Here is a 25,626-nt window from a genome sequence, read left to right as displayed (position 1 = left end):
CCGATGACCTTAGCAGATTGGTCTCATAGAAACTTACCAAAAATTTCCAATTGGGAGAACAGTGAGAAATGCAACAGATCTACTAAAGAGACTGTCTACATCACGCTTGTACTCCTATTCTGGAATATTCCTGTGTGGCGTGGGTTCCGCATCACGTAAGATCGGCGGAAAACATCGAAAAAGAGAGGGGCAGCTTGTTTTGTACTATCGCGCAATAGGTGAGAGAGTGCCACATATTGATACGTGAAATGGGGGGTAGGGGCAATCATTAAAACACAGGCGTTTTTCCCCACGAAATTTCAGTCGCCAGTTTTCTCCTCTGTGAAAATATTTTGTTGACGCCCACCTACATAGGAAGGAATAATCATTATAATACAATAAGAGAAATCAGAGCTCTCCGAAGGATTTAAATATCCGTTTTTCCCGTGTGCTGTTCGAGAGTGGAACGGTAGAGAAATAGCTTGGAGGTGGTTTTATTCATTTATTTACACATCAAGTTCCGCAGGACCAAATTGAAGAGCAAATCTCCAAGGTCATGGAACATGTCAGTACATGAAATTACAACATAAAAGTAATACCAGATAAAAATTAAATGTTTATGAACTAAAAAAAAGCCAGTCCATAAGTTTAAGTAAACGGAATTAACAATGCAACAAGAATCAGCTTAATTTTTCAAGTAACTCCTCGACAGAATAGAAGGAGTGACTGATGAGGTAACACTTCAGTTTCGACTTGAAAGCGCGTGGATTACTGCTAAGATCTTTGAATTCGAGCGGTAGCTTATTGAAAAGGGATGCAGCAGTATACTGCACACCTTTCTGAACAAGAGTTAAGGAACTCAGATTCAATTGCAGGTTTGATTTTTGCCGAGTATTAACTGAGTGAAAGCTGCTTATTCTTGGAAATAAGCTACTGTTGTTAACAAGTTATGACAATAAGGAGTATATATATTCGATGAACCCTCTGCCAGGCACTTAATTCTAAATTGCAGAGTAATCGTAGATGTAGATGTACGTGTAGAAGTGAATAGCGGCCACGCACTCTTCTCCCCAAAGGAGACCACAAAGGCTTAATAATATTGACATCTGGTAACTGTGGTGGCCATGGAACATGCAAAAATTGATCCTCGTGCCCAAAACACCCAGTCCTGGACGATACGATTTGCTTGAAAGGGATCCTTGTCGTCTTTGAACACAACAGCACCTTTGGGAAGCGTACATTGTATCATGGGATGAAACTGGACAATCAAAATAGTGGCTTCATTGTTGACAGTAACGCGACCTTGCAGAGTAACCATGGGTCACATGAAATACCACGATATGGCTGCCCAAACCACTGAGCACGCACCCCCTTCCCTTGTTTCATTACTGGGACATAGACTCGGGCAGTTGGAAACAGTGTGAAACAAGACTCACCCGACTATGTAAATTGGAGGGGATCACTGCTGTCAGCTGCAGCGGCGACGAGCGAAAATGTGTACCGGACCGGGATTCGAACCCACGACCTCCTGTTTACTAGGCAGCTGATTTAACCGCTGCGCCCTCCGGGACACAGCGTTATCCCAACTGCGTGGAATATCTCGGCACGCCTCATGACCGATCCACACACCCACTGTGCGCACCTATCGGCAGTTCCTGTCCATTGTTCTCATTCTTCGCTACTCTTACGATTCCCACAGGAGGTCGGACGTATTTGTGCATTCACGCTGAAGAAAGTGGATCCATTGCCTAGCTTGGCGCAGCAATTATATGAATGCATGGTGTCTGTTATTGTGCAAGAAAAGACACCACGCCCTCATGTACTTGATATTCCTCGCTGGGCAATGGGATCCACTTTCTTCAGTGCAAGTGCACAAATACGCCCGAACTCCTGTGGGAATCATAAGAGCAGCGAAGAATGAGAACAATGAAAAGGGACTCGGTGGGAGTATGGATCGGCCATGAGGGGTGCCGAGGCAGTCCGGGTAGTTACGAAAATGGTGTGTCCCGGATGGCGTAGTGGCTAACGCACCTGCCTACTACGCGGGAGATCGCTGGTTCGAATCCCGATCCGGTACACATTTTCACTCGTAGCCGCTGATTACGCGCAACGTCTCGCCGCAACTAGCAGCAGTGATCTGCTTCAGTATACATATAATGTTTCACAGATGCGGATTCTACGTAGTATCTGTTATTTCGGACATGTCCAAAAGAACAAACACCACACATTATACAAATGACATTCTTCCATTGCTGGGTAGTGATTGTTGTAAGAGCTTCGGCACCAGATTTTGCTGGTACGAGGAATGTGATTCACTGATGAGTGATTTGGGAATTCCCGTTGGCCCTGCAATTCGTTGCTTACGGAGCTCCCTGCGTGTTGTTTTGACGTTGCCAGGGTTCATAAGTGTGACATTTGGTTCTGCAGTGACTTTGTCGTCCTCTTACTATAACACTATTTGTTTATGGTTCATCAATATTTTTGTAATGTTTTGCTCCAAATTTTTTCCATATTGATACTATATTTTTCTGTATACAGCATGTAAAGTAAAGTGTACTATACTGGAAGTTGAAGTTGTTTGCATTGTATGTGAGTAAAGTATATAAAATACTACGTAAATAGTTTATTACGTTAAATAATTTTCTGATAACATTGGTATTTAAAAATATTTGTGTATAAAAGCTATTCATGTTGATGTAAATTTGACAATTGTAAGAAATGATCACGCTTAGGAACAATATAAGAAATAGGTGTTATGTAAAAGCCAATCTGCTTTTGTTTGAAACGAAAGTGGCTCTGAGGAGTGAAAAAGGTGGCAAGGACGAACTGGCGCGCTACCTACAGCAAGCGCGGGAAGTAAGTCACACAGTCTAGTGATTGAGGCACACCCATTTGGAGCAGGAGAAGCTTTGCCTGAAAAGTTGCACAAAAATGCCTCGAATGAAGACTGCAAACGGCTTACGGCATAGCTGCGAGTTGTTGGACTACTGTATGTAAAACTGAACGACGCCAAGACGAGAAACTGAGCCCAAACAGCAAGATACTCGCAGGCCGTATTGTGGGAGTGTAGCCGCTATAATTGTTCGACAGTCTCAAGCCTACAGCCACTAGATAAGATAGTTTTGTATTCTGTTTTTGTACAGCGAGAATAATTAACTTATTCTGTGAACAATCGTTCTTGAACTTTAAGGAAATTGGTTCTCCCTGTTATTTCATCCTAATCATACACGTATACAGGGTCCCTTCTTGGTGTTTGATTAAGCCGAGTATCCTGTTTTACAGATTATGAAGTGCCAAGTTAATATAAAAATTGTTTTTGCGTAAACAATGAGAAAGTTTTCTTAACCATTGTAAAGTACTGTAATAAAAGTGTGCTTACGTAAAATTTAATCAAAGTGAAGCCAAGTTACTGGGCCGGCCGATTTGGCCGAGCGGTTCTAGGCGCTACAGTCTGGAACCGCGCGACCGCTACGGTCGCAGGTTCGAATCCTGCCTCGGGCATGGATGTGTGTGATGTCCTTAGGTTAGTTAGGTTTAAGTAGTTCTAAGTTCTAGGGGACTGATGACCTCAGAAGTTAAGTCCCATAGTGCTCAGAACCATTTGAACCAATGGTTAATGTGCTCAGTATGGCGTGTGAACACCTCTGGCAACAATATAGGAATGATAACCTCGGGGCATGCTGTGAATTAGGTCGTCAGTCTCACATTGAGGCAATAACAACCATTCTTCCTGCAGAGCTGTTCGCAAGTCTTGGAGAGTGGTTTATGAATGCTGGCGTGCTACAACCCGTCTCCTTAGCGCACCCCGACATTTTCTATGGGATTCAAATAGGGAGAGCGAGCAAGCCACGCCGTGTGTGCAATATCTTCCGTTTCCAAGAAAACATCAACAGCCCGCGCTCTATGAGGTCGAGCATTATTGTCCATTAGTAGGAAGCCTGGGCCCACAGCGTCTCGCAATTACCGCGCATAAGGTCCGAAGATCTCGTCGCGATACCTGACACCAGTTAAACCTTGCTGATTGATCCGTACAGTCTCAAGAAGAGCTGTTCAGGTGGTCAACCTAATGCTTACCCACAGTTTAGAGAACCTCCTCGATATAGGTCTTTTTGCACAATGTTTGGGTCCCCAAATCGTGTACCACGTTCCCTCCAGATGCGCATCTGTCGAGAAATACTCTCCAGACCAAATGAGGACTCATCAGTGAAAAGAAAATTGGCCTATTTTTGGAGGTATATTGACAACACCACTCTAGATGTTCCCTTCTATGAAGACGCGTCAGAGGTACACAAACAGCAGGCCTCCGACAGTAAAGGCCACTCAGTTGAAGCTTCCTGTACACTTATTGCCTCGATGCAGCATGTCCAGTAGGTGCTGTGGGGTCAGACGCCAGTTGCCGTGAAGTACTAAGGCGGTACCGTCGTGCCCTTACAACCAAATAACGGTCCTCTCTCTCTGATGTCGCATATGATCGGCCCTTCCCTTATCTTCGGGTTACGGTTTCGGTCTCCATAAACTGTCGCCACATCCGAGAACGATTCACTTTAAGCTATCGGGCCACATTAGCTTGCGACTGTCCTGCTCCCATTCTTCCTATGGCAATCCACGGCAGAGAGTCTCGTAGGCATCTTCTTTGTGCCATACAGCACCGCCGGCCGTTGTGGCCGAGCGGTTCAAGGCGCTTCAGTCTGGAACCGCGCGACCGCTACGGTCGCAGGTTCGAATCCGGCCTCGGATATGGGTGTGTGCGATGTCCTTAGGTTAGTTAGGTTTAAGTAGTTCCACGTTCTAGGGGACTGATGACTTCAGATGTTAAGTCCCATAGTGCTCAGAGACATTTGAACCATACCGCACTGTCTGTGATTGTGTACACAGCGATTGTGGATGTGAAACTATCCGACAAAAACGGCCCCGTTTGGTAGGTGCCCTGACGTCATCGTTGACGTGGTTGTCCGTTGACCGGAATGCCATCTTCCGTGCAGAACACGATCATAAGGACGTCCGTTGACAGTTTGTATGATTGTATCGTAAAGTAGACATAGGACTAGGAGACACAGCGGATTCAAATGGCTCTGAGCACTATGGGACTTAACAGCTATGGTCATCAGTCCCCTAGAACTACTTAAACCTAAGGACATCACACAACACCCAGTCATCACGAGGCAGAGAAAATCCCCGACCCCGCCGGGAATCGAACCGGGGCGCGGGAAGCGAGAACGCTACCGCACGATCACGAGCTGCGGACAACAGCGGATTGTTACTTTAATTTTGAAGACCAGTGTAGTTCAACCAATTTAATTTTGACCAGGACTGACAACGTACACTAACTTCGATACAATAATTCGAACACATAATTTAACTCAGTTATTAGATTTCGCCCAGGACTGACACCACGGACCATCAGCACTACGGAAACAACACCAATTAAATTTACATGTTTGAGAAGCAAATACAGATGATTTAAACATGATTAAATTCATCTATATACACGTGTGTATTCGTTTATGTATAAGACCTTGAGACAAAATTACTGCGAGAATGAATGTAATAAACATTTCGCATAAGAATCGTTATGTAACAGTTGAGCCAGGCGCGGCTCGTGTTCATGCCGTTCCTTGCTTGACAGCTTCTCTGTAAGGAACTGTCGCCTCGTTTCTTATTCGATTTACTGGCGTCACTAAGTTGCTGGCTTGCCTGCCCGTGAGTGGCAGCAGCAGCGCGTATCGATTAGAGCACTGTCGTATTATCTTTGAAGCAACCGCTAGCATTTCCGGCTCGTCGTGTGTCGGGAGGTCAGTCGGGACGGAGCGCCAGTGAGTTGCGGACAGCCGATACTCGCCGACCACTGGCGACACACGTGCACTGTCCGACGGAAGGAGACTGGAGCGGGAACGACCGTTGGTTGGTCGTTCGGTCGGTCGTCTCATCGGCCGACGTGTATTTGGTCTTTTGACCGTTTCTGGGCCTCGTCAGTGGGTCATCTTGCCGGACGTGGGTCGGTTCCTTCGTTGAGCAGAGATGTCGGGTGGCCAATGAGCAAGTGTTCCCTCTGCACGGTTGGGTCCGAGCCAGTGTGGCCGGGTCGCCGTGTCTCCGAGTTCCAAACGGACATCAAAGGAGTCGGGATGGAGATTCAGTGAGCTTCTGACACCCATGACTGGCCCAACCATTGCCGACACACATAAATTGACTGGGGACGTTCGTGGTTGGTCGTTCGGTCGGTCGTCTCATGGGACGACTTGTCTTTGGTCGCCGACCGCTTATGGAAACCCTGTGTGTGTCGACTTGTGATTTCTCCTACACTCCTGGAAATGGAAAAAAGAACACATTGACACCGGTGTGTCAGACCCACCATACTTGCTCCGGACACTGCGAGAGGGCTGCACAAGCAATGATCACACGCACGGCACAGCGGACACACCAGGAACCGCGGTGTTGGCCGTCGAATGGCGCTAGCTGCGCAGCATTTGTGCACCGCCGCCGTCAGTGTCAGCCAGTTTGCCGTGGCATACGGAGCTCCATCGCAGTCTTTAACACTGGTAGCATGCCGCGACAGCGTGGACGTGAACCGTATGTGCAGTTGACGGACTTTGAGCGAGGGCGTATAGTGGGCATGCGGGAGGCCGGGTGGACGTACCGCCGAATTGCTCAACACGTGGGGCGTGAGGTCTCCACAGTACATTGATGTTGTCGCCAGTGGTCGGCGGAAGGTGCACGTGCCCGTCGGCCTGGGACCGGACCGCAGCGACGCACGGATGCACGCCAAGACCGTAGGATCCTACGCAGTGCCGTAGGGGACCGCACCGCCACTTCCCAGCAAATTAGGGACACTGTTGCTCCTGGGGTATCGGCGAGGACCATTCGCAACCGTCTCCATGAAGCTGGGCTACGGTCCTGCACACCGTTAGGCCGTCTTCCTCTCACGCCCCAACATCGTGCAGCCCGCCTCCAGTGGTGTCGTGACAGGCGTGAATGGAGGGACGAATGGAGACGTGTCGTCTTCAGCGATGAGAGTCGCTTCTGCCTTGGTGCCAATGATGGTCGTATGCGTGTTTGGCGCCGTGCAGGTGAGCGCCACAATCAGGACTGCATACTACCGAGGCACACAGGGCCAACACCCGGCATCATGGTGTGGGGAGCGATCTCCTACACTGGCCGTACACCACTGGTGATCGTCGAGGGGACACTGAATAGTGCACGGTACATCCAAACCGACATCGAACCCATCGTTCTACCATTCCTAGACCGGCAAGGGAACTTGCTGTTCCAACAGGACAATGCACGTCCGCATGTATCCCGTGCCACCCAACGTGATCTAGAAGGTGTAAGTCAACTACCCTGGCCAGCAACTCCGGATCTGTCCCCCATTGAGCATGTTTGGGACTGGATGAAGCGTCGTCTCACTCGGTCTGCACGTCCAGCACGAACGCTGGTCCAACTGAGGCGCCAGGTGGAAATGGCATGGCAAGCCGTTCCACAGGACTACATCCAGCATCTCTACGATCGTCTCCATGGGAGAATAGCAGCCTGCATTGCTGCGAAAGGTGGATATACACTGTACTAGTGCCGACATTGTGCATGCTCTGTTGCCTGTGTCTATGTGCCTGTGGTTCTGTCAGTGTGATCATGTGATGTATCTGACCCCAGGAATGTGTCAATAAAGTTTCCCCTTCCTCGGACAATGAATTCACGGTGTTCTTATTTCAATTTCCAGGAGTGTAGTTGTTCCACAGTGACTGGTTTTAGGATTGTCGCAGTTCTTGGTGCAAGTGTTTACGTGGAACTGTGTGTAGCTTCTGTGATTTTCACTGAGCAGTTATGAATGCCGTCTGCGTACTGGAGTAGTTAGTCGGTCGGTTGAGTCAGAGCAGCGAGTGAGTGTTTCCCCGCCGTGTTGATGCTCTCCGGCACGGCGTGTAGTTCGACAGCCTTTGGTGTTTGTTTATATTTTTCAGTGGTTATTGTACCTTGGCTGTATTGAGACGCCAATTTTGAAGACGTAGTGCTGCTGGTATCTTCATCCCCGGCTGATATTTTCCGTTGTCGTGCCGTTGGTCGGCGGAAGAGAATTGAGTAGGTTGTTGATCGGTCCTTCCGCCGTCCCTGGGTCGGGTTGCCGTCTGATTAAGTTATCTTATTCTTAGCTGTCTATCTTACCCAACCTTACGTCAGAGTTACTTCCTCAGGCCGACCCTTGGAACATTGATCTGTTGTTTGTTGATTGTGATATTTAGTCTCAGGTACTGTGCGAGGCCTTCAGCCGTCTATTAATTTAGTTTGTTTTAATGTTAATATAAGGCCTTCAGCCGTCTTAAATTAAAGCCTTGAAGATTTTTGCTTAAAGTATTTTTTTTTAAATAAGGGGATTCTGCCCTTTGTAAGTTATTATTATTATCCAGGCCTTAGGCCTTGGGTTGTTCTATGTTCAGTATGTGGCATTCAGCCGAACTTTTACGTGAAATATTTTAAGCTAAGGCTGCCCAGTGTATTCCTTAAGGCAATTTTAATAACTTGCGTTCGGGCCTTCAGCGATATTGTTTTTAAATGCCTTTCGGGGCATGTGTAATTCAGTGCTTTTAGCAAATAAAGTTTGTGTGTTTTCTGCAACTAACAGTAACTGATCTTGGCGCCTTTCCACAACCTTATTCTGATCCTCTCTGTCCTGCGAAACCAGATTTCAACAGTAGAAAATACGTAAAGTATATTACTTCATTACTCTTTGCGTGTTCCTGAAAGCGTGATATTGTCCGCACTCCTTAACATCGACTTGGAGTTTTCGCCATCATTAGGAGAGCAAATCCCTCACCACTGCTTCGTTTCTAAAATTTTAGGCACCGGAACGCAGCTCTTCTGCAAACATCGCCCTCCCCCACCACCAGCAGCGGCCATAGAATCACAACTTAGGGACGAAGCTCATCTCACCTTGGTTATGTTTTACAAACAGCGTGTTGATAACCCTTCTCCCGGATATACGACGGTTGGAACTTTAATAGTGGCAACTATTTATTTACAGATCGTAAAATATAGACATGTGTTTCAAAGTTTTGCTGACCTTCAAAGTAGTCACCAGCATTGTGTATAATCTGTTGCCAGCGATGTGGAAGTCGTAGGATACGCTCAGCAGTGCCAGTTATGTCGAGAGTTCGAACGGCGCGGTCTATTGCCCGACGAATTTGTAGCAGTTCCGAAGTGAATGCCGTGAAGTGTTTCCTTCAGTTTAGAAATCGATTTGAACTTAGGAGGGCTTAAATCAGGGAAGTTCAGTAGGTGGCATAGCATTTAGCAGCCCCATCAGTCAAACAAATCAGTAACAGCTTGCACTGTACGTGCTTGAGCATTGTCCAGCAAAATGATGGTCAGTTCCTGTAGAAAGTGTCATCACTTCTGTCATTTTTGGAACACAACCTACGACCAGCTTAGAGACAGAAGTGAATCTTTGTCAACTAGGCATGGTAACAGGTACCGAAAAACTCAGAGAAGCGTTCCTATAAGGGATAGTCAAATGAAAACGATACAGATGGAAAACAGTAAGCAAAGTTTTTATCATTTCAGTAGTAATCGGCATAACTGTTAATACACTTATTTCACTGTGAGATAATGCCTTCATGGACATATATTTGTTGTTGCCTATGGAAACACTATTTTATCCAAACAGGCACCTTTTCGTCCGAAGCAAATCGACGGCCACGAATCCATTTCTCCCGAGGTCCAAAAATATTAATATTGTATAGGGAGATATAAGGAGAAAGTGGAGGATGTGTAACGGCTTCCTAGCGAAACTTCTGCAGCGTTGTCGAAACAAACTTGGCAACATGTCTCAATCTTTCCACGTACGTTTTCCATATTTTTAGAGGCCAGTAGAAAGACATTCGTGGCCGCCAATTTCCTTCAGACGAATAGGTGCACGCACGGATACCGTTTTGTCACACAGTGGGATAAATATATTGCTATGGCGAGTAGTTTTGAAATAATAAACCCTTTCTTACTTTCATTCTACCGTCTCGTTTTCATTTGACTGACGCTTATAGTTTAGCGACAAACCGACATAAACCACGCTGAAGTACTGTATAACAGAAGAGAAATTCTTGGGGGATTTAAATGGTAAGGTTTGGAAGACAGGCAATGTAGTTGCCGAGTAACCCTTCATCCAGAAAGGCCCGTACAGGACCTGCAACATGCGGTCGTGCATCATCCTGCTGAAATGCAGTGTATCGCAGGGATCTAATGAAGGGTAGAGCCACAGGTCGTAACACATCTGAAATGTAACGTCCTCTGTTCAAAGTGCCGTCAGTGCGAACAAGAAGTGACCGATACGTGTAACCAATGGCACCCCATACCATCACGCCGAGTGATACGCCAGTATGGCGATGACGAATACACGATTCCAATGTGCGTTCACCGCGATGTCGCCAAACACGGATGCGACCATCATGATGCTGTAAACAGAACCTGGATTCATCCGAAAAAATGATGTTTTGCCACTCGCGCACCTAGGTTCGTCGTTGAGTACACCATCACAGGCGTTCCTGTCTGTGATGCAGCGTCAATGGTAACCGCAGCCATGGTCTCCGAGCTGATAGTTCGTGCTGCTGCAAACGTCGTCGAACTGTTCGTGCAGATGGTTGTTGTCTTGCAAACGTCCCCGTTGCAGCCATGCGGATAAGATGCCTATCATTTCGACTGCTAGTGATACGAGGCCGTAGGGATCCAGCACGGCGTTCCGTATTACCCTCCTGAACCCTCCGATTCCATATTCTGCAAACAGTCATTGGATCTCGACCAACGCGAGCAGCAATGTCACGATTCGATAAACCGCAATCGCGATAGGCTACAATCCGACCTTTATCAAAGTCGGAAACGTGATGGTACGCATTTCTCCTCCTTACACGAGGCATCACAACAACGTTTCACCAGGCAACGCCGGTCAACTGTTGTTTGTAAATGAGAAATCGGTTGGAAACTTTCCTCATGTCAGCACGTTGTAGGTGTCGCCACCGGCGGCAACCTTGTGTGAATGCTCTGAAAAGCTAATCATTTGCATATCATAGCATCTTCTTCCTGGCGGTTAAATTTCGCGTCTGTAGCACGACATCTTCGTGGTGTAGCAATTTTAATGGCCAGTAGTGTAAGTACGCGAATGGAATAAGAAAATCGATAATATTGGTAGGAAATTACGCTCTGCCATGCACTGTACAATAGCTTGTGTAAAGTATATTTATAGACGTAGATGTAAACTGTACACTGTCCAGCTGTGGGTCGCCTGCTCCTGGAAACGGCTGAGCTTCTGGAGACTATCGACTGGCTGGAGCCTCCAGACGCGACCCCTGCCCCCCCCCCTCCCCGCCCCCTTCGCCGCTGGCTCTTCACCCGACCCACGACCTCTGCCCTGCCTCGCTGCGCCTCACTCAATTGTTCTCGCCGCTCCTAGCGAGCCCGGACCAGCTGTGTTAATCTCGCCCTACTTGCTCCGAAAACTCGTTATCTATTCTGTGGAGCAAGTACAGGGGTCAGCAGTAATGAACTGATAGGCCTGTCCGGACTTGGGTGACGTAACGTGTGTCGACTGCCTATGACACGTCCCAAACACGTCGTGGGGGTATCACCTCTAAGCTAAATACAGCAGGCGTCGTGTGCCCTTGTAGAGGGTAGATGCATTTATTAAATTTTTAAAAATATTTATTTTCTAATGCATTTGAAAAATTAAGGTTTCATATTCAATAAAGATAATTTCATATCTCAACAAAGGGAATAACAAACAACTTCAAATCCTTCCTATTGTTGTCCTGTCCTTCCTTCCGTCCAAGTTGTATTTGATTTCTTACATTTTGGTGGCACTGAAAGCCGTCAAAAATTAGTATTTTGTTGTTAAAAAGTTTACTTTAGATTCTTTGATGTTCCTTTCTAGTTCTTTCCTTATTTTTGTAATCCATACTATTATTAACTTCATTTTCCAGAAATGCAAGAAATTTGTTTCGTTGGCATCTACTTATTCAATCGGGAAAGGTGTTCAACGAAGATTAACTCTCGCTTATCATTACTTCTGATATTTTCTGCATATTTTGGTAGGTCTCCTCAGTACTTATCGCATTCCAACCATCTGTACTTTGTTTTGCACTCATTACTTTTATAATAATTCTTCTTACAAGTATTTCTATTCTGTTCAGCGTATAGTTCATTGTTAAGCAGTCACATGTATGCGATATTACTTTACATTTGTTTTCTTTTTCACTTCCATTTTGTTTGATTTTAAGAAATGTGCATACACCTGAAAAGAAACGATTTTACTTCATTTCTCATGCTTGTATTTCGCATCCGACTGTATTTTCTCATCACAGATCCTTTACAGTCTCATCTCCTGCTCAACCAGTGTATCTCAATAGCAGTCTTTACAGAAAAATAACTGTTTCGTCCGTTATCTTTAACCACAGAACGATACTATGACTCTACCAACACAGTTCATCAACTATACACTCCACACTCCCAACGGAATTACAATCTACCGCTGATGCAAAATACGAAATGTGTCTTTACATCTATCCTTCTGACAATATTAACCGTCTCCTCCCACTTGCCAACATTCCGACTTCCCTTTTCCTTTAATGTTTATCTCTTAAATTAACAATTACAAAGCTTTCGTTGCACCATCCTATCCAATTGTGATGTGTCGTTAAAAAGCAGTAATTCGGAAGATTAATAGCGTGATACGGTTCCCACAGATGAGCGTACAAAGATGTTATGCTCACCATGAATATGTGAAGATGCAGTGTCATCGTGAGCTTGGGTTCGTACTCCGTGAACAAGATGAAAAACTTAGCGCTTACATCCAGGTTTGCGTGGGTGTAAACACAACAAACAATTCTGATCTCGGTTTGAACATGCTTCAAAGCGACTAAAAATTATGCATATGCTTGGATTCCCGCACACTTCGTACCTTACACTTTACAAGCCATATCTGCAACCCTTGATGAAGGGAAGAATACAATGTTAATCAACGCCGCATTGTGTACGATGAGACACATGTCAGTTACGAAGAAGGTTTTCAAGAATTTCTTCGTGGGGCGCTTAATCTTAGTTCATTCAAGGAACAGTTTTAAGGTAATTTTTCCAACAATCGCTGTATGTTTCTCTGAAAGAGTTTTTGGTCAGTTCTTTTTATTCGAATACGAGCTTTGAGTTTTTATTGACAAATGTGAAGTTGTGAACAAGAGCTCACTATTACGAAGATACTGGTGTGAGAAAAAAATTTGTTTGTCTAAAGGTAAAAAAATAAAACTGATTAGAGAGGCATTTGACTGGTAGCTGAATGATGCTCAAAATCATATACAACAGACTGAGCCCATCTTATGTTTCGATAACCTGTTCCATTCCTTCCTTTTCGACAAGTCATTTCACAAAACATTTGACCTTTTTTTTTTTTTCAAAACTTTTGTTTTCAAGTTTTGTTCAGAATGCACGAAATATAACATATTGAAATATCGATCAGTATTCTGTTATTATTAAGAACATATAGATAAAGAAAAGCAGAGAAGTTTCCATTTTTGAAGTTATTTGATATTTATGTTATGGTTGAAACATGAAATAGAGTATTCCACAATTTGTGCACATAACGTAACATTTTATGGAAAAATAGTTAGGCCTTGAAGAGACGAACTTTTTGACACTTCATTTACATAGCTAGAGTTGTTCATCAAATATTTCAGTTTTCCCTCGAATCTATAATTAATTTTTTCTTAATTACCCTGATTACTTTCCAGAAATTACACCTTTTTTGAAAAACTATGTTCCACGTTGATGAAATTGTGATCTCGTTTGTCCATTTCTGACTCTTACTTTGGTTATGAAAATGTACAATTTTCCCTTAAATCATTAAGCTTTCTTAATAACCCTGATTAATTTCAAACAATTAATTTTTTCTTTTCTTACAAAAGTAGACCGTATTTTAGTCAGTTTAATATCCCTTTCCTCATTCTTCGTTTGCCTATGAAAAATCGGACAAAAAATTTCTCTCAGATCACTGATTTCGTTTTTCTTAACTACCCAGATTGCCTCTGTAGTATACACCTAGGGTATTTGTACAGCATAAAAGTAGCAGGAAAGCGAATCCTCTCCCACAAATATACGTAGCTAAACTGAAGTGACCTGCTGGGATGCAAGCTAGACACTCATGACAGTGTAATAATTGTAAAATAGGATAACTAGTGGTAACACATAAGTACAATAGCAGTCATTGATTAAAAGATTATACATGAGAAAAAAAGAGAATTGGAACTTTAATAGTGGCAAATATTTATTAACAATTTATAGAAAATAGATAATGTCCTTCAAAGCAATCACCATAATTGTGTATAACCCGTTGCCAGCAACTTGCAAGTTGCAGGATATCCTCAGCAGCGCCAATTGTGTTGATAGTTCAAATGGAACGGTTTACTGCCGGGCGAATGTCTGTAACAGTTCTGAAGTGAATGCCATGAAATGCTTCCTGCAATTTAGGACTTACGTCTGGATGTGTGGAAGGTGATACAGCATCTCCCAGCCCCACTCATCGAACAAATCAGTCTCAACGTGAACCATATGTGTCCGAACACTGCCCTGAGAGACGAGGGCAGATCCTACAGAAAGTGTCGCAGCTCTTTTTTGGAAGACAGCCTGCGACAGTGACAGTGAAGTGCCGCTATTTAAGGCCATTGATCTTTACATCGCGTTTTAAATGTTTTAAGTGTACTCTTATCGTCTTCGTTGTACCTTTTTATTATTACCGTTTTAAATTGAAGAACGCCATACTTCTTATACGTATAAATGCTTTCGTTACTTTCACCCTTCAAATCTATTTTAAAAACACCTGTAAGTGATATTGTTTTTACTTCTCATTTAGTTTCAGCCGTCCGTAGTGGCCGAGCGGTTCTGGGCGCTACAGTCTGGAACCGCGCGACCGCTACGGTCGCAGGTTCGAATCCTGCCTCGGGCATGGATGTGTGTGATGTCTTTAGGTTAGTTAGGTTTAAGTAGTTCTAAGTTCTAGGGGACTTATGACCACAGCAGTTGAGTCCCATAGTGCTCAGAGCCATTTTAGTTTCACTTCTCAGTTGCCTGAAGAGCGGCTTGAATGTATCGCTGACGCCTCCGTCACGCCATCATACATATGGTGCGAAGAATGGGAGCGGGGGCGGGGGGGGGGGGGGGGGATGGGGTGGAGAGGATGAAATAACAATACAGAAAAAACGCCTTGGTTTCGGCTGTACGTCATGTGCCACAAAATTCTTTTTATTGTCGTCGCAGATATTCTCTTGACGTTTAGGATAAAGACCTCTATTTTTTCCCAATAAATAATAGTCCATACTTACACTGACACCCTGATACGGCAAATAATTTCAGCTCATTGATAAGGAAAACGTCTTCTCTTGCTTTCATCGGATAGCATTTTTATATATATGCAACGTGGTCCATTGATCGTGACCGGGCCAAGTATCTCACGAAATAAGCGTCAAACGTAAAAACTGTAAAGAACGAAACTTGTCTAGCTTCAAGGGGGAGACCAGATGGCGCTATGGTTGGCGCGCTAGATGGCGCTGCCATAGGTCATACGGATATCAACTGCGTTTTTTAAATAGGAACCCGCATTTTTTATTACATATTCGTGTAGTACGTAAAGAAATATGAATGTTTTAGTTGAACCACTTTTTTCGCATTTGGAAATACGAGTAACGAAATGACTCTCAACAGCGAGTAGTTCGCCTTCCGTAATGTTCCCACATGCATTTACAATGCGCTGACACATGTTGTCAGGCGTTGTCGGTGGATCGCGATAGTAAATATCCTTCAACTTTCCCCACAGAAAGGAATCCGGGGACGTTAGATCCGGTGAGCGTGCGGGCCATAGTGCTTCGACGACCAATCCACCTGTCATGTATTATACTATTCAATACCCCTTCAACCGCACGCGAGCTATTTGCCGGACATCCATCATGTTGTCATGCAGTGAAACATATTGTAGTAACATCGGTAGAACATTACGTAGGAAATCAGCATATATTCCAGCATTTAGATTGCCATCGATAAAATGGGGGCCAATTATCCTTCCTTCCATAATGCCACACCATACATTAATCCGCCAAGGTCGCTGATATTCCACTTGTCGCAACCATCGTGGATTTTCCATTGCCCAATAGAGCATATTATGCCGGTTTACGTTACCGCTGTTGGTGAATGACGCTTCGTCGCTAAGTAGAACTGTGGGCAATATGGGACTTAACATCTGAGGTCATCAGTCCCCTAGAACTTAGAACTACTTAACCCTAACTAACCTAAGGACATCACACACATCCATGCCCGAGGCAAGAGTCGAACCTGCGACCGTAGCGGTCGCGCGGTTCTAGACTGAAGCGCCTAGAACCGCTCGGCCAAACCGACCGGCCAGCCCATTAATGCCAAATTTCACCGCACTGTCGTCACGCGTACGTTCGTCGTCCGTCCCACATTGATTTCTGCGATTATTTCATGCAGTGTTGCTTGTCTGTTAGCACTGACAACTCTACTCAAATGCTGCTGCTTTCGGATGTTAAACGAAGGCCATCCGCTACTGCGTTGTCCGTGGGGAGAGGTAGTACCCGAAATTTGGTATTCTCTGCACACTCTTGACACTGAGTGTCCCATGCGTCTAGCTCCAAGTACCATTCCTCATTCAAATTCGGTTATTCCCGTCGTGAGTCCATTATAACATCGGACACCTTTTCAGACCAATCACTTGAGTACACATGACAGCTCCACCAATGCACTACCCTTTTATACCCTACGTACGTGATATTACCGCCATTTGTATTGAAACGTCCCCTTTGGAAAATTAAGAATGACTGTGCTGGTAAACCTCCACGTTATTTGGTTTTCAAACAGCTGAGGAAAACTGAACGTGCTGCTCGAGATTAGCCCAGCCGTCTAGGGCGCTGCAGTCATGGACTGTGCGGCTGGTCCCGGTGGAGGTTCGAGTCCTCCCTCGGGCATGGATGTGTGTGTTTGTCCTTAGGATAATTTAGGTTAAGTAGTGTGTAAGCTTGGGGACTGATGACCTTACCAGTTAAGTCCCATAAGATTTCGAACACATTTGAACATTTTGAAAACTGAACGTACTCAGACATTTCTCTCTTTACTTGTTCTGATCAACAGTAAACTGACCACAATATTTTTTTTTTAGCGCAACGCAATCTGACTTTCAATAATCCCAACAAAAGAATGGCCCTGACTAACAATAACCTATACCTTTCATGAATCACTTACCTCACAAAAATCTTCGTTACTCAAACTACTCCAATACAGCGAGCGCCAATACTGCCAGCTAAATAAAAGATTCCTACTACTGAAGGCACTAACTACTGATAGGCATAGTTAGCAAATGAAAGATTTTGATGGAGAACAAACAATGTACTTACCTTAATAATATCCAAAAGCCATCATATATATATATATATATATATATATATATATATATATATATATATATATATATATATATTTGAACATTATTAAGGTAAATATATATATGGTATCCAGTAATCCAGTATTACAAATTTACTCTTTCTGATGGACTCACGTCCAGATCGTCCGCTCTCAAAATTCTACCAACTCCCTCCCAACATCCACCACAGCTGGCACCTCACCTCCAACTGCACAACGCTACACGCTGTTCACATCCAACTTCTCAACACTACAATAGCGAATATTCCAACAATGCCAACCAGCCACAGTCTGCACACAGCACAGTCAGTGATTTTGATACAGAGCGCTAAGTGGTGTTACCAACATAAAAACGTCAACACCCTACTTACAGTATACGTACATATAGCTAACCTGTGACTTTTGTAAACTCTGTGCATTTACTCCTGCCGGCCGAAGTGGCCGTGCGGTTAAAGGCGCTGCAGTCTGGAACCGCAAGACCGCTACGGTCGCAGGTTCGAATCCTGCCTCGGGCATGGATGTTTGTGATGTCCTTAGGTTAGTTAGGTTTATCTAGTTCTAAGTTCTAGGGGACTAATGACCTCAGCAGTTGAGTCCCATAGTGCTCAGAGCCATTTGAACCATTTGAGTCAAATGAAAACCTTAAATTTGTAATAACAAATCGAAATTTCTCGCCATTATCCTGTAAGTTGGTAAGCGTGCTACAAACAGCGTGCAGAATGGTCTGTAGGTGGCAGCATAGTGCAGATGCACACATACCGTCGCAGTATCAGTATAAGGATGGCCGCCCCACTTGCGACTTGGACCAGGGAAGAACAGCGTTCTGTTATTCGGTTTCTGCGTAGTGAAGGTGTGAAACCTATTGAAATTCATTGACGAATGAAGGTTCAGTACGGTGATGCATGTTCGTCAAGCAGCACATCTACTAATGGAGTAGGAAGTTCGCAAATGGTGTCACTTCAGTGGAAGACGCTCCTCGTCCAGGTCAGGCACAACGAGTTGTGACTCCACAGGAAATTGCAGCAGTTGAAGCCATAGTGAAGGAAAACCGCCGAGTGACACCGAATGACATTGCAGCATGTTTGCAGATTAGTCATGGGTCAGCACAACACATTGTGCATGATGTGCTCCAGTTTCACAAAATGTCTGCAAGATGGGTGCCACGGCAGCTGACTCCTGAAAATGAGAGAACGACTTGTTGATGCTTGTGAAGAACTTCTTGTGCGCTTTGAACGAGAAGGTGATCGCTTCCTTGCAAGAATCGTTACTGGGGACGAAACCTGGGTTCACTTCCACCAACCGCAAACGAAGAGAGCGAGCAAGGAATGGCGCCATTCCTCATCACCAAAACCAAAGAAGTTTCGAACAGAACCATCAGCAGGGAAGGTTATGCTGACTCTCCTTTGGGACGAAAAAGGCGTCATTCTGGAGTATTTCATGCCTAGAGGGACCACTGTCGGCAGTGTATCATACACAGATCTCCTAAAAAATCATCTGCGGCCTGCAATCAAATCAAAGCGACGTGGATTACTGTCAGCAGGTGTCCTTTTGCAACATGGAAATGCAAGGCCTAACACTGCCCGTACAACAGTTGCAACAATCACTGACCTGCATTTTGAGTGTCTTCCTCATTCACCATACTCACCAGACCTTGCCCCAAGTGATTTCGGAGTGGCCGAGCGGTTAAAGGCGCTACAGTCTGGAACCGCACGACCGCTACGGTCGCAGGTTCGAATCCTGCCTCGGGCATGGATGTGTGTGATGTCCTTAGGTCAGTTAGGTTTAAGTAGTTCTAAGTTCTAGGGGACTTATGACCACAGCAGTTGAGTCCCATAGTGCTCAGAGCCATTTGAACCATTTTTGAACCCAAGTGATTTCCATATGTTTGGTCCACTTAAAGACGCAATGGGAGGAAAGAAGTTCCGTTTTGATGAAGAGGTACGCCACGCGGTGCATGAGTGGTTGCGTGGACTACCAAAAGAATTTTTTTCTAAAGGAATTTATGCATTTTGTAAGCGCTGGAGGACTTGCATTGAGCGTGGGGAAGACTATGTTGAAAACTGATATAACTTTGTACCACTTCTGCACAATAAATAATATTTTAAAAAATATTTAAGTTTTTCATTTGACTCACCCTCGTACTATCAACGTGACACAGTACTGATGGAGGCAATTTAAAAAAAAATGCCATTGTAATCTATATCTATAATAATAATAAAACAGTAAAACTGTTGTGTTTCTCTCTTTATCTATTTGAACGCGCTAAAACTCCAAAACCACTATATGAATTCTCATGGGGCTGTCACAGGTAACTTGGCCGTAGCTTGGGGCACAATACAGGCTTTATTTTATTAACATCAGATCACGATAAGAAAGATATCGTATTTTACGTTTTATCTAAAACCGTAGTATCTGTTGGTTTTTTTGTTCGTAAACACTAATCTCCGAAACGGCCAGATGAATTTTCAAGGAGTTTTCACAAGTAACTTGAGAGTTGGCTTGGGGCAATGTTAGGCTTTATTTCATCAAAATCGGATCACGGTAAGAAAGATATCGTCTTTTAAAGTTTTATTTGAAACCGTCGTATTTGTATATCTCTCCAAAACTGGTAGTTGAATTTTTAATGGGGTTTTCACAGGTAGCTTGGAGCAACATATGCACTTTGTTTCATCAAAACTGGAACACGAAAAAAAAGATGGCTTCATTTAAAGTTTCACCAAAATTGTCTGCTCAGGTTAGGAGTTCGGATGTTTAATCACGACGCCGTAGCATACTAAACAACAGATAGATGGCACTGCTAGTGTCGTAGTAGATCAAAGCATCAACTGATGGCGCTGTAGTTTTTTTTTTTAACTCAGTGACTGATTTATTTTCAGAAATTTACGTCACTGACAGAGTTAAGCGCCGCAGTCTTATCTTTATAAAAATAAACTAACAGCGTATTTACTCGGCAAGGATATTTGGATTTACTGGTTTCGCTTTATGTATTAAAAAATCAAATGACATTTATTCGCCTTGCTTGCTAGGAAAAACGAATTTATTAAGTTTTCGTTGTGATTTGGGTGTCTATTCAAAACATCTTGATTTCGTTTTGTTTACGAATGAAAATGCCTAGAAGATGGTCGAGTCTGTGTGAGTACACGAGAACGGCTAAAAAAGACTGAGGAGTAAGCGGTATCAATAATTCAGTGAAGATCCTGAGGCGAGACTTTCTGTGGCTCGAGGACATTAGACTTTAACTCGCTATTTGGAAACTCCTTCTGAAAGAGAAGCACCACGTAACTCTGGTTGACGGGGTCATTCATTACCTCGCTCCCCAGAACTCTTTACTCACAGAGGCTTAAAGTTACTTTTCTCGAACGTAACATCATAGAAGCAGAAATGTTGACGGGAAGTGGTGCAGGCGAGCGAGTTTTTATACCTCAAATCCCACTTATTCGTTACAACTTAACTATTTCACTTTAAACGTCTACAATTCCCGGTGAGCTGATGTTACACCATGACAATAAACAAAGCACAAGGCCAGAAGCTGTAAGTTGCCTAGCCGCGCGGGATTAGGCGCTGCAGTCATGGACTGTGCGGCTGGTCCCGGAGGAGGTTCGAGTCCTCCCTCGGGCATGGGTGTGTGTGTTTGTCCCTAGGATAATTTAGGTTAAGTAGTGTGTAAGCTTAGGGACTAATGGCCTTAGCAGTTAAGTCCCATAAGATTTCACACACATTTGAACATTTGTAAGTTGCCTACCACTCACGATTTGTCTTTGCAAACGTTACAAAAAAGTTCTAGAAATTGGAAGTGTACAGAATACCGTACGCCAAGGAAAAAGAAGAGCAGTTGATGAAGGAGATGAAACTAACATTCAGCAGCAATAACAGACAGTGCGGATGTCGCTAAGAGGCTTCTCGGAAGTACGAGGCGGATCAACCAAACGAGTGTTCTGCCTCTATATTCCAATCATATTTCATCCTCTTCACATTTCACTGCATTTGTAGCTTCATGGCAATAACTTTCAAAATTGGTTATATTCTCCGAATGTTATCTACGTAAAATGTAGGTTCAAACCGGCATACCTACGAAAAAAATTGTTTAAGGAAGAAGCATCGCTTCCAAATCATGCGGTAGCCAATCTTCACAACATGAACTAACTATCCGCTGAAATATATGGCTGAAAATAACGCTCTTCGCCTATCAACGTTTGCTACGTATTTTTCAGGACCCACTGGAAAATTAGCAGTCAGCGCGGTACCAAAATGACGGATGTGGCTCCCATTCCGCACATTTGAATCCAGGCCCTCTTAATCGGACATTTCGAGAGCATTGCAACTGTCGTTCAGAAAACGCCAAATGGTCTGCACACTCACCAAACTTAACACCTCTATACGTTTATGAGAGGCGAAGGTTAAAACAAGAGGTACATTACGAAACATCAACGGCTGCCGAAACCATGAAATGTCTTACACCACGGGCCCGTGCTACCGTTAACGCCAGAAGAAATTCAACATACCGTATTGTTTCTCCAGAATCGCTTTATAGCGCATATCAATTCATCGTGAACACTCAAACACTTGGTACGACAGTCACGATAATAAACACACAAATCGTACCTCCGTTACGTGCTTGCTTGCATTTGGTATAATAGAGCAGATGTTTGTGGATCTCTTCTCTTGAAATGAGGGCAGTGATTTGCTGCGCTGTTAACTTGGCACGAATTGATCAAGTCCAATACATTTTATGTCGCTGAAATTCTCTCACAAGCTTCTTTTAAATGTCACAGAAAAAATGATGTAGTTGCATTAGAATAAAACAAAGTCGGTCTCGTAATTCGGCGACTATGAAAGATAGAACTTTCTTTCGGATGTCAGGAAATTCGCCATATTATCCACTGTTACTATGCGAAAATCTCAAATCGATATATTTATTCATTCTAGATGTATTTGCGGTAGCCTCTCTTAGATGTCTCACCCTGTTTATCTTGGCTTAATTGCCTCTCTGTTCACGCGAAATTACGCCGATTCCTTGGAGTGGCTGCGGTTTTGGAGCTGATCTGCTATCAAGATGGAGACGAACCTTTTCAGAAACGCGCCGAAATAATGTCTTCAATTTTTCTCCGTCGCTTTCTCGCTCAGCCCTGTCCGACATGCAGAAAGGATCCGGTCTAACTTCCTGGCGCACGAATTCCGTCACTCATTCCCAAGACATTAACATAGCAGCAGTATATGTGCTAGTCTATCGTCACCATTACCCATACGGACGTTCCCTCCACCTGCTGCTCAATAGAATTACAACAGTACTCGTCATTTGTCTGTGGAAAAAGAAAAACACGCGATGGCTTGGTGATTCAGCAATGAGTTTTACGCGACAGAGCTATTGAAGGGGACTCGATAGTAAATATATGAAGATGGTATCTGTTCTTTCGGACATGTCCGATGTCCGAAAGAACAGATACGATCGGTGACCGTGCAGCTCTCTAGAATGAAATGGTAATTAAATCAATACCCTAAGCTGTCGACTGGCGTTGATATACATCAACGGGGACAATTGAAAATGTGTGCCCCGACCGGGACTCGAACGCGGGATCTCCTGCTTACAGAACAGACGCTCCATCAATATTTTTTTTCCATTTTGTTCGCTACTGTTCGTTGCGTTTGGTCTGCGCGGACGTCACAAGACATCCGTTCACATTGATCGTTGATTCCTTTACTCAGTTTTTTAATACAGAGGGCGAGCAGCCCTCTGACCGGACACGCTGAGCTACCGGGCCGGCTAAAAAATGGTTGAAATGGCTCTGAGCACTATGGGATTTAACATCAGAGGTCATCAGTCCCCTAGAACTTAGAACTACTTAAACCTAACTAACCTAAGGATATCACACACATCCATGCCCGAGGCAGGATTCGAACCTGCGACCGTAGCAGCAACGCGGTTCCGGACTGAAGGGCCTAGAACCGCTCGGCCACAACGGCCGGCATCCATCTGAGCCACCGACGGCACAGAGGATACTGCTACTGCACGCGCCCCGTGAGACCCACATTCCCATCTTAATGTCCATATACCACATTCATAGTGCCCCTGCCCATTACACCAATTACGCGCGGCAGACAATCTTACCGAGTCCCGTAAGAGTTCGGGCAATGCGTGTGCAACCGCACAGAAGAAGAAGGTCAATGGCCGGTTAGCCTTAATTATATGAAGACGGTATCTGTTCTTTCTGACATGTTAATTATTTCGAAAGTAAATAGCCGTGCTGTACTGTACGCGTGCGTCTATACCCAATCCCAAATACGTCAGTCGAAAAAAGTAAATACGATTTGCTCTAGAAGAGAGGACTAAAGAGTAAAATTTCAAGGTCGAAAAAGTGTGCCCTCCGGGACTGACACCTTCTGAAAGTCTATGAATGCGATACAGCACCATATGCAATAGCAGTGGTACTAATTCCGCTTTTCATTTGGCATTCTGTACAATGATGTAACCAACTGGAGAGACGAGGATTACTTCCGTGCTGTGCTAGGCTGCTAAATATTGATTCCGCCGGCCAATTTGAGGATGGTTTCGGAAGATTTCCCACATCTCGTCCTACATTGGTCCTGCGATAAACTACCTAACCGACCCAAAAATATGTAGCTTTGAAACACATTTTGTCCAACTTCATTTACGCCAGTTGTCGCTAAAGAATGACAGTCACGTAAGTATTGTAGTACATCCATTAAGGGGGAATACTGTGAAGACTTCGTGGCAAAAAAATGTTACTCATGGCATCATAGCTTAATAAGCCTCTGTAAAAGTTGATGCTCTGTTTCTCCTCTTCGAAGGGTGTTAATGTGGCGTTTTCGTCGATATCTAACAGGTTTTCCGCAATTACTCTATTTTCCCATACATCACATGAGTAATTCTCCGTTTCTACATTATGGAAGCGTTAATAAACTATTCTTGTGAGTATTTTTTAATTTTATTTCATAACTCGTTAGACAGCTTGGATTTATCTATATGGCAATGTAATTTCACATCGTAGAATCAAAAAGGTGGCATCCATATATGTATTAAGAACATAAAAACGTGCACTGCGTTTACTAATGAAATACGTTTACTGTTTAGGTACTAAAGTAATCTACCTTAAAAATACCGAGTAGCTATCAATCCTTTGAGATACAGTAAGCTTTGTGTACTTCTTGTCAAATGTAGTTCTTGGAATACGACAGGTTTTGAAACCAAATCAATTTGATCAAAGCCGGCAAGTTTTGAATCTCGTCCCCCCACCCCCGTTTGTTTCAAATGGCTCTAAACACTATGGGACTTAACATCTGAGGTCATCAGTCCCCTAGATTTAGAACTACTTAAACCTGACTAACCTAAAGACATCACACACAGCCATGCCCGAGGCAGGATTCGAACCTGCGACCGTAGCAATAGCGCGGTTCCCGACTGAAGCGCCTAAAACCCCTCGGCCCGCCCCCATTTCTTTGAAAAAAATTTCTGCGGGCAGTTCAGAGACACAGGAAGTACAGGTTTCAGCAACCGACTCATGTGCGTCCTACTCACCTAGAAAATACCAAAATAATGTCACCCCCATGTCTGTCGATTCTCCTTTCGGAATGTGATTTAAGAGTCGTTTCGGCTGCAGAATTAGCATACTCGCTAACGGACGATGTTTTGCGTTGCAGGTAAGCCAGCTGTACGTAGCGGCCGCCACGGTCAGCCGACATTCCTATGCGAGGGCGTCGGGCGAGCGAACGGCGCTAAAAATACCGACGCCGCCGGCAGCTGCTGCAAGCTGTGTCCGTCGGAGGTGTACGGTCTGTTGCAGCTAACAGCACCCACGACTCGGCGCTTAAGTGATCACAGTGACACACGAGGAGCAGGCGTAAAGGTTTTATTATTACCTCAAAAAAATTAAGTAATAATATTTTCGTTTGTGTGTACGGTCCTGGCCCACTGTGGAATCACCGAGCCGCTAGAGGGGCCAAGACAAATTAGCCCAGTCCACTGGTACAATGGAGCAGCGTGTGGTAATTCACTGTCTTCATCTGAAGTGCAACAACTTTGCAACGGTTCATTTTGAGATGGTTGAAGTACACCATCATGTGACAAAGTGGCTGTGGGGCGCAGACGCTTGCAGTGTGGTCACATAAGTCTGAATCTCGAAGAACAAAGCGGCAGACCATCTCCTCTGTGGAGAACCGGCAATCGCAAGAGAAGAGGAGACTGGT

The sequence above is a fragment of the Schistocerca americana genome, chromosome 1 (assembly GCF_021461395.2).
Source record: "Schistocerca americana isolate TAMUIC-IGC-003095 chromosome 1, iqSchAmer2.1, whole genome shotgun sequence".
In the NCBI taxonomy this organism is placed as follows: Eukaryota; Metazoa; Arthropoda; class Insecta; order Orthoptera; family Acrididae; genus Schistocerca; species Schistocerca americana.
This window is presented reverse-complemented; position numbering follows the sequence as displayed.